Consider the following 10,000-nt stretch of genomic DNA (forward strand, 5'->3'; position numbering starts at 1 on the left):
TTTCTCCCTTTTATTACAATTCCTTTTTCCTCCTTTCCCTCTTTCTCCATCTCTCCTATCCTCTCCCTTCTCCTCTCCTTAACTCATCTTCCTCCTCATCTCCTTTTTCCTCCTCTTTCCTCATTCGTTTCCTCTCATCCTCACCCTTTTTCACTCCCTCTTCCTCCTACCCCTCCTTTCTTCTTCTTCTTCTTCTCCTCCTCCTTCTCCTCCTCCTCCTTCTCCTCCTCCTCTTCCTCCTACCCCTCCTTTTTTCTTCTCCTCCTCCTCCTCCTTCCCCTCCCCTTCCTCCTCCCCCTCCTCCTCTCCCTCCTCCTCCTCACCCTCCTCCTCCCCCTCCCCCTCCCCCTCCTCCTCCTCCTCCTCCTCCTCTAGCTATCACTGAAACTCATTCATCAAACCCTTACGCACACCTTCTCAGCACCTTCCTCATTAACAACTAATTTTTCACCCTCCCCCTCCCTCCCTCCTTGTCCCTCCCTCTCCCTTCTGTCCCTCCCTCCCCCTCCTGTCCCTCCCTAGTCACCCTGTCCCTCCTATCCCTCTTCTGTCTCTCCTACCTCCCTTCTCCTCTTTCAGTACCTCCTCCTTCAAACCCTCCCTCCCTCGCCCTTCCCTCTTCCCCCTCCCCTCCCTTCATTCTCTCCTCACCCTCTCATCACCTCCCCATCCCACCCAATATTCCCCCTCCCCTCCCCCTTCCTTCCCCCTCCCCTCCCCTCCCTTCCCCCCTCCTTTTTCCCTCCTCTCTCCCCCTCCCCTCCCCTCCTTCCCCTTCCCCTCTTTCTAACACCTCGTTCGTCACAATCAAAGTGAACACATGTCTATTAGGGAGAAATCAATGTTAATTTGTTTCAAGTGTTTTAAAAGGGACTGAGGGGAAATTTTTACCTTTTTTTTTTACTTTTGTCTTATGGGTGGAAGGGGAATATATGTTGCTTATGTCTTAACATTTTTATTATTTTTATTATTGTTGTTGCTGTTCTTGTTGATACTATATTTATTGTTATACTTATTATCATTGTTATCATTATTATTGGTGTTGTCAGTATTGTCATTATTACTGCTATAATTATTATTACTATCATTATCATGATCATCATTATCATTCTATGTCTGTTTAATGATTATTTTTTATCATTTATAATGATCATACACATCTTCTATTCTCTCTCTCTTTCTCATCGATCTCTCACAGTGACACACACACACACACACACCAACCCACACACACACACACACACACACACACACACACACACACACACACACACACACACACACACATATATATATATATATATATATATATATATATATATATGTGTGTGTGTGTGTGTGTGTGTGTGTGTGTGTGTGTATTTATGTATGTATGTATTTATGTATGCATGTATGAGCACATCATAATCATACATAGATTTGAAAATAATATATCTCGTATTGCATACTCTTTTTATATATTTCTGTGTTTATATTTTGTACATTTATCCAACACAGGCAAAATATATATGATGGAATAATATTCCAAAATCTGTATTTTTCCTAATGATCTTTATTTTTACAAAAGGGATCCTTAATACATACATACTGTTAATGGTTATTGTGAAATATAGTTTATGATTAAGTCATTTCTTTTCTGTTTTAAAACCCCACGATGTTTATAATAGTTTGACAGTGAGTTTCAGTAGTATATGTATAATGCATTGACAAGTATACTTTCTTGCAAGCAAAATCAAGAAATTACGTGATTTGACGTTTCTCTTTTTCTCTTCTATATTATTTTCTTTCTCTCTAGCGGTTTTTCCCTCTTCCTATATCTATTTTTTTCTCTCTTTCTCTCTCTCTTGCTCTCTTTCTCGCTCTCCCTCTCCCTCCTCCTTCCTTTCTCTCTCCCTCCCCCATTTCTCTACTCTCTCTCTCTCTCCCTCCTCCCTTTCTCTTCTCCTCCTCCCAACCTCTCTTTCCTCACCCGTGATGAAGGAGGCGTTATAAAGGTCTTTGAAAGAAGTGAAATAAAGAAAAGAATGCAAAGAAATTTTAAGGAATGTATATGAAATAGACGAAAGACAGTAACAGAAGTAAAAGAAATTTCATAGCGTTTCGAGTAAGGGAAATATATTTTATCGTTTAGAGTAATGTAGAGTAATGAAAGTTACAGATGACCAAGATAATACAATAATCAAAGACATATCAATAAGGTTCTTCTCCATGTAAAAACATCTACAAGTTCTTGATAAGTTCACCTGAAGAGGGACTTTTATTTAGACCGAAACGTCCTTTTTTTTAGAATTTCTTTAACTTGCTTATTTTCTTTTCTAATACAAGTAATGAATTCTAGATATTTGTTTCCTATTTACCGTATCAATAGCTAGTTATTGGCAATCCAGAGAAAAAAAAAGTTATTATAAATGAAAAATATGTAAATAGAAATAACACTCGTAAAGCGCTGTCTGCGTGTCTGTCTGTCCACTAAAATCCAGAGAACTGAAAAAGGTAAACATTTTGGAACTTCTTCAGGTGATCTGGGATGTCCCTGTGAGTGTTTGAAAAATGAAAAAAAAAATTGAGGTTGACCATGAGCTGCCTGGAGAATACATTTCTTTGGGTTATAGTTGGTCAGTAAAAATCTTTCAGGCACGGAAGTATTACCGACTGGTTGTAACGATATACATGCATGCGTGTGTATGTTGAGAAAGAAATTTTTTATCTTTCACTCATTTCTCTCTCTTTCTCTCTTTATCTCTCCCTCCCTCTCTCTCTCTCTCTCTCCTCTGTCTGTCTGTCTATTTGTCTCTCTCTCTCCCTCTCTCCTCTGTCTGTCTGTCTATTTCTCTCTCTCTCTCTCTCTCTCTCTCTCTCTCTCTCTCTCTCTCTCTCTCTTTCTGTCTGTCTATTTGTCTCTCTCTCTCTCTCTCTCTCTCTCTCTCTCTCTCTCTATCTATCTCTCTCTCTCTTTCTCTCTCTTACAACCATCTATGATCACAATTTCCCCAAGTAAAGTGGTGATTATTTCGCTAAAATATTCCAATTCGCCCAAAAATAACTAACAGCAGTCGCAATGTCAACACAAAATGACAGGAAACAATTAACTGTCGTCGAAATCTGTTTCAGTTCAATGTAAAGGGAATCCAATATCATCTGGACGATTGAATTACTTTTATGTTTTTAAATGCAAGTATTATAAGTGAATTTATTCATTTTTGGGTCCTAGTTTTACTTCGTTTTGAGCAATAAAGTAATAGATCCTGATAGATAAGATTAGTATAGGGCAAAAACAGGTATCAAAAGGTGAAGATGTGGGATTCCAGTGATGTTGCATTTAGTGATGAAATCAATTTGAATTTGATTCTATTTCTATAATCTTATTTATGGAACAACAACAAAAACATCAATTTATATCCATGATATTGCAATAGCACTAAATAGAACCAAAAAAATACCTTAATCGATATTATTATGGGATTGTGATAAACAAAGATTAAATCTATTAATAATAAATTATCTTAAGGATAAAAGATGAGGATTAAAGATAATATACGAATGATAAATACGAGTAAGAATGGGTGATAGTAACAAGAAAAGGAAATATATCGTAATGCAAAGAGTAGTTAGGAAGAAGTTTGGATAATGGAAAGAGTCTTTAGAACGAGTGTTAGGGCACACTCGAGATAATACAAATTGTTAGGAATCACTTAAGATAATGCAAAGAGTTGTTAGGAAGAACCTAGGGTAACATAAATTGTTAGGAATCACTTAGGATGATACAAAGAGTTATATGTAGACACTCGAGATAATGTAAATTGTTAGGAATCTCTTAGGATAATATAAAGAGTTATAAATAGACACTCGAGATAATTTAAATTGTTAGGAATCTCTTAGGATAATACAAAGAGTTATAAGTAGACACTGAGGATAATACAAAGAGTAGCTAGGAGGAACTTATGATAATAAAAACAGTGGTTAAAATGGAACAAAGTGTTCTTAAGATTAACTTACAGTAATTTAGAATAATCTAGAGTTATTATATAGCGAAGTTAAGTTACCTAGAGTAATACAAAATAATGATTAAGAGCAACTTAAAATAATTAACAGCATTAGATAATAACTTAATTAAGAGCATTGAATAGTAACTACAAACAATAATTAAAAGTAACTCAGAGTAATTCAGACAGTAATTAAGGGTAATTCAAAGTAAGTTAGACAGTAATTACGAGTAATTACGAGTTACTCGAGTAACACAAACGGTAATTAAAAGTAACTTAGAGTAATTCAGACAGTAATTAAGAGTAACTTAAAGTAATTCAGACAGTAATTAAGAGTAATTAAGAACGATACAACAGCCAATTAAAACCAAGTAAGTCTAATCAAGCGTAATCAAGCATAACCCAAAGACAAGGAAAGATTTTTCAAACCCACTCCAGGAAATAAGCTGCACTGGGCGTGTTCTTTTTGTTGTTCTTTTTTTGTTCAGGATGACGCGCACTTAAAGGGACACGGGACACGGGACACACACTAAGCATCAGGTCAAGGGAACGAGTTCTGATGTATCGTTTTTTGTGTTTGTTTGTCTGTTTGACTGTTTGTTTGTTTGGGTCTCTCTGTTTTTTTGTTTTTTTGTTTGTTTGTCTGTTTGGGTCTCTGGGTTTTTTGGTTATTTGTTTGTTTGGTTGTCTGTTTTTTTTGTAGGGGAGTTGGATGGTTTCTTGTTCTTTTTTTTTTTCTTCTTATTTTCTGTCTTGCCTCTTTTTCTTCGGCATCCCCTTCTCTCTTGCGTGCTCTTTTTCTTTCTCTCTTTCTCTCTCTTTTATCTCTCCCATATTCATATATACATACATACATACATACATACATACATACACACACACACACACACACACACACACACATATATATATATATATATATATATATATATATATATATATATATATATATATATTTATATAACATACACATATACATCTATCCATCAATCAACTATAAAGCTTTCGGTCTATTTCACACCCTTCCTCTCCCCTCTCTCCTACTCTGTCCCTCCCCTCTCCCCCCACCCTCCTTCCTCCCCTCCTCCTCCTCCCTCCCTCCCTCCCTCTCTCCCTCCCTTCATCCTTTCCTCTACTCCCTCCCTTCTTTCCTCCTTCCCCCTCACCTCCCACCCTCCTTCTTCCCCTCCTCCTCCTCCCTCCCTACCTCCCTCCCTCCCTCTCTCCCTCCCTCCCTCCGTCCCTCACTCCCTCACTCACTCACTTACACACTCACTCACTCCTTCCCTTCCTCCATCCTTTCTTCTACTCCCTCCTCCCTCCGTCCCTCCCTCACTCCCTCCCTCACTCCCTCCCTCACTCCCTCCCTCCATCCTCACTCACTCACTCCTTCCTCCCCTCCTCCTCCCTCCCTCCATCCTTTCCTCCCTCCCTCCTACTCCTTCCCTCCCTCTCTCCCTCCCTTTCTCCCTCCCTCCCTCCCTCCTCCTCCCTCCCTCCCTCTCTCCCTCTCTCCCTCTCCACCCTCCCTCCCCCCCTCTCCCCCCCCCCTCCCTCCCTCCCCCTCTCCCTCCCTCTCTCCCTCCCTCCCTCTCTCCCTCCCCCTTCCTCCCCTCCCCCCCCCCCCCTCTCCCCCCCCCCTCCCTCCTCCTCCCTCCCTCCCTCCCTCCCTCCATCCATCCATCCTTTCCCCTCCTCCTCCTCCCCCCTCCTCCCTCCTACTCCCTCCCTCCTTCTTCATTCACCCGCGGAACATATCGGATAACCGTGAGGGATATTTCAACTGCAGTTTACCGATCGCAAACACGCTTCTGCATTTGTTGTATTTGTTAGGGAGGGATAAGGTTTACTTGGCGTCTCATATCAGTCGTTTGCCATGCTTGTGCGTATATATATTTATATATGTATATATATATATGTATATATACATATATATATATATATATATATATATATATATATATATGTATGTATGTATGTATGTATGTATGTAAATATATTTTTATATATATAAGTATGTATGTATATATGTCTGTAAATATATATATATATATATATCTATATATATATATATATATATATATATATATATATACACACCCTACCACATATATAATTATATATATAAAATATATATAAACATATATATATATATATATATATTATATATATATATATACATACTTTATACATATATAAATATTTAAAATTTGTATGTATATATCCTTCATTAATAATAAATGGATCCCTTTTAATCTCTCTCTCATCTCTCATCCCTCCTCTCCTCTTCTAATCATCTCTCTCCTACATCCTCCTCTCCCACGCACTCCCCTCATCCCATCCTCACCCCCACTCTTCCTCCCTCCTCTCCCCTCTCCTCCTTCACCTTCCCACTCTCCTCTCCTTCTACTCAGTCCTCATCTCTCACCTCATTCCTCATTTCTCTCTCCTACCCCGCTCTCTCATCGCAATCACCTCCTCCTACTTCGACTCCTCCATTGCCTCTCTCACTCCTCCCCTCTCTCTCCGTCTCTCCTCTCCTCAATTCTCTCTCTCCCGCTCTCCCGTCTCTCCTCCCCTCCTCTCTCTCTCATCCCCACATACTCACCTCCCCTCTGTCCGTCTCTCCCACTCCCTGCAATCCTCTCATCGCCTCCCCCTCCTCGTTCTACCACTCCTCCCCAACTCCCGTCCTCCACCCCTCCTCCCTCCCCCCTCTCTCTTCCTCTCTCGACTCCTCGTTCTACTCACACCCTCCTCTACACCACCCCACTCACTCCTCCCCCCTCCGTTCTCCTCTCTCCACACTCCTCCACTCACTCCACCACCTCTCCTCTCTCTAACACTTCCTCACACTATATCTCTCTCTCCCCCTCCCCCTCCCCCCGCCCCCCGACCCCCCCCCCCCCCCCCCCACCCCCCAACACACATGACCTCACTCTCTCACACTAAACCTCTCACTACTAACTCTATTTTAATTATATCACTATCACATCTCTCTCATCCCTCTCTCTCCCCACTCTCTCTCTCCCTCTGTAAACATAAGTATAAAATATGAATAAATTGTAATAATTATACATAAAAAATATAAATAATAAATAACAATATATATATAAATAATATATATATATATTAGTGTGTGTTTTTGTGTATATATGGTAGAGTGAGACACTAAAGAGATCAAAAAAACACACACACTAACAATAAAAATAACAACACACAAAAATCATAACTAAATATAAAAAACACCACCCCACACCCACTCACCCCCAACACCACACCACACAACAACCAAACACCACACCACAAATCAAACTAAACTCAAACACACACACAAACAACACACTCACAACTCTGACTAAACAACAGTAAAACTACACTATAAAAACTATAATAATATAGAATCTAAAATGTGTCATAATAAGAATCAATCAGAAAAAATCAACAAAAAAAACACAAAAAAACTATATATAAAAAAACACTCTCTGACAGACACAACCACAAAAAGCGATCAAAATACACTCCCACACTCATCAATCTGAGCATAAACTACTCACATAACACAAAATACAAAAACACAAAATATCAAAATAACAATAAAATCACAAACCCAACTCTCAACACGCCAAACACACAGACATTCAAAACACACTCTATCACAACCAAACAAAAAAAATCAAAATAAAAATAATCAAACACACAACAAAAACCACAATCTAAAAAGACTAACCAAACTCTCAAACACAAACACACACTCTACATATAACATCTCAAACCAACTACAATCAAAAAATAAATATCAACTATCTAATCAAAAAAATAAAATATCTCAAATCAATCAGAGATATATATATATAGATGTGTTGTGTGTTGTGAGAGAGTGTGAGAGTGAGTGTAGAAGTTGAGAGAGAGATAGAAGAGATTGGTGTGTGTGTGACATATACACAGACACACACACACACCCAATACCCCACACACACACACACACACACACACGACAACACACACACACACACACGACACATAATATAAATCTATAAATAAGATAAGTATATATATATATATATATATATATAATATTTAACTATATAAATATATATATATATAATGTGCAGTAAATATCCACATATATATAACTACATAGTAACTTCCATAATATATATAATATATATATATATAAATAATATATATAAATATATGAATATATATAAAAATATATATATATATATATATATCTATATATGTATATTATATAAGATATATGTATATACTATATATATATATAAAATACATAAATACAAAATAAATATACAAATATATTTTAAACCATATATACATATGGTATATTAAACATAAATATATATATAATGAAATATAATATGTATCAATATATATAATATATATATAATATATATATAAATAATTATATATATATGTACGCACATATCGATATTAGAAAGTCAGAAAAACACCTCAGAGCGTCCCTCCCCCCTCCCTCCTCCCCCCTCCTGCCTCCTCCCCCTCCTCCCCCTACTCTCAGCTTAAAGTATTTTGGTCCGTAAGTCAAATGTGCTTTGGCTTGAGGATGGGCGTGGGTTAAGCGGGACGGAATGGGCGTGAATTGTGCTTAATCTGTAGAGGGGAGAGGGGGAGATGGGGGGGGGGGAGTAGAGGGGAGGAGAGAAGAGGAAGGAGATAGATGGAGAGGGGGAGGAGGAGAGAGAGGTTGGGAGGAGGAGAAGAGAGAGGGAGGAAGGAGGGAGAGGAGAGGGAAATGGAGAAGGGAGAGAGAAAGGAAGGAGGAGGGAGAGGGAGAGCGAGAGCGAGAAAGAGAGACAGAGAGAGAGAAAGAGAGAGAAAAATTAGAGATAGGAAGAGGGAAAAACCGCTAGAGAGAGAGAAAATAATGTAGGAGAAGAGAAAAAGAGAAGACGAATGAAAGAAAAGGGAAAGGAAAGGAAGGAAAGGGGGAGAAAAAGAGAAAGGGGGGGAAAGAGGGGAGAGTAAGAGCCGTAATTCGTTATGTCTCCAAGGGTGTCGGAGAGGGTGTGTGCCAGAGGAAAGGGGGCGTGTCCTAAGAGTGTTTTAAATGGTGTTTAGGTGTTGGTGGTTAACGGAAATAGGATTGGGGGCGTGGTCCTTTTTTTCATCTTTTTTTTTCTTTTTTCTTCGTCTTTTTCTTCCTTTTTCTTCTTTTTTCTTTTCTTTTTCTTTCTTTTTCTTTTTATTTTGTTTTTATTCTTTATTTTTTTTTTTTTTTTTTTTCTTTCTTATTTTTTTTAGTTTTTTTTTTACTTTAATCAATTCATTCTTTTTTTTTTATCTTTCTAGTTCATATATCATATCATTTTTTTTTTTTATTTTTTTTTTTTTTTTTTTTCTTTTTCTTTCATTTTTTTCTTTTTTTTTAATATTTTCTTTCTTATTTTTTTTTTTCTTTCAACTTTTATTCTTTTCTTTCTTTTTCATTTTTTTTTTTTAACTTTTTTTTTTCTATTTCTTATTTTCTTTTTTTTTATTTTTTTTTTTTTATTTATCATTCTTTCATTTTTTCTTTATTCTTTCTTTTTTTTTCTTTTTTCATTCTTTTTTTTTATTTTTTTTTTTCTTTCTTTTCATTTTTTCTTCTTCTTTTTCTTTATTTTTTTTTCTTCTTGTTCTTTTTTCTTTTTTATTATTCATGATTTTTTTATTTTTTTTCTTTCTTTTTTTTTTCATTCTTTCTTTTTTATTTTTTATCCCTTTTTCCTTTTCATTCTTTTCTTTTTATTTTTTTCTTCCTTTTTTATTTCTTTTTTCTTTTCTTTTTTCTTATTCTTTAAAATTTCTTTTATTCTTTTTTTCTTCTTATTTTTATTCTTTTTTTTTCTTTTTTTATTATTCTTTTTTCTTTTTCATTTCATTTTATCTTATTCTTTCATTTTATCTTCTTTTTTTTCTTTTCTTATTTCTTTCTTTTTTTCTTTTTTTTCTTTTATTCTTAAATTCTTTTTTTTTCTTTTTTTTCTTCTTTCTTT

The sequence above is a fragment of the Penaeus japonicus genome, unplaced genomic scaffold, assembly GCF_977035675.1.
Source record: "Penaeus japonicus unplaced genomic scaffold, GWHDUDI00000001_assembly GWHDUDI00000042, whole genome shotgun sequence".
In the NCBI taxonomy this organism is placed as follows: Eukaryota; Metazoa; Arthropoda; class Malacostraca; order Decapoda; family Penaeidae; genus Penaeus; species Penaeus japonicus.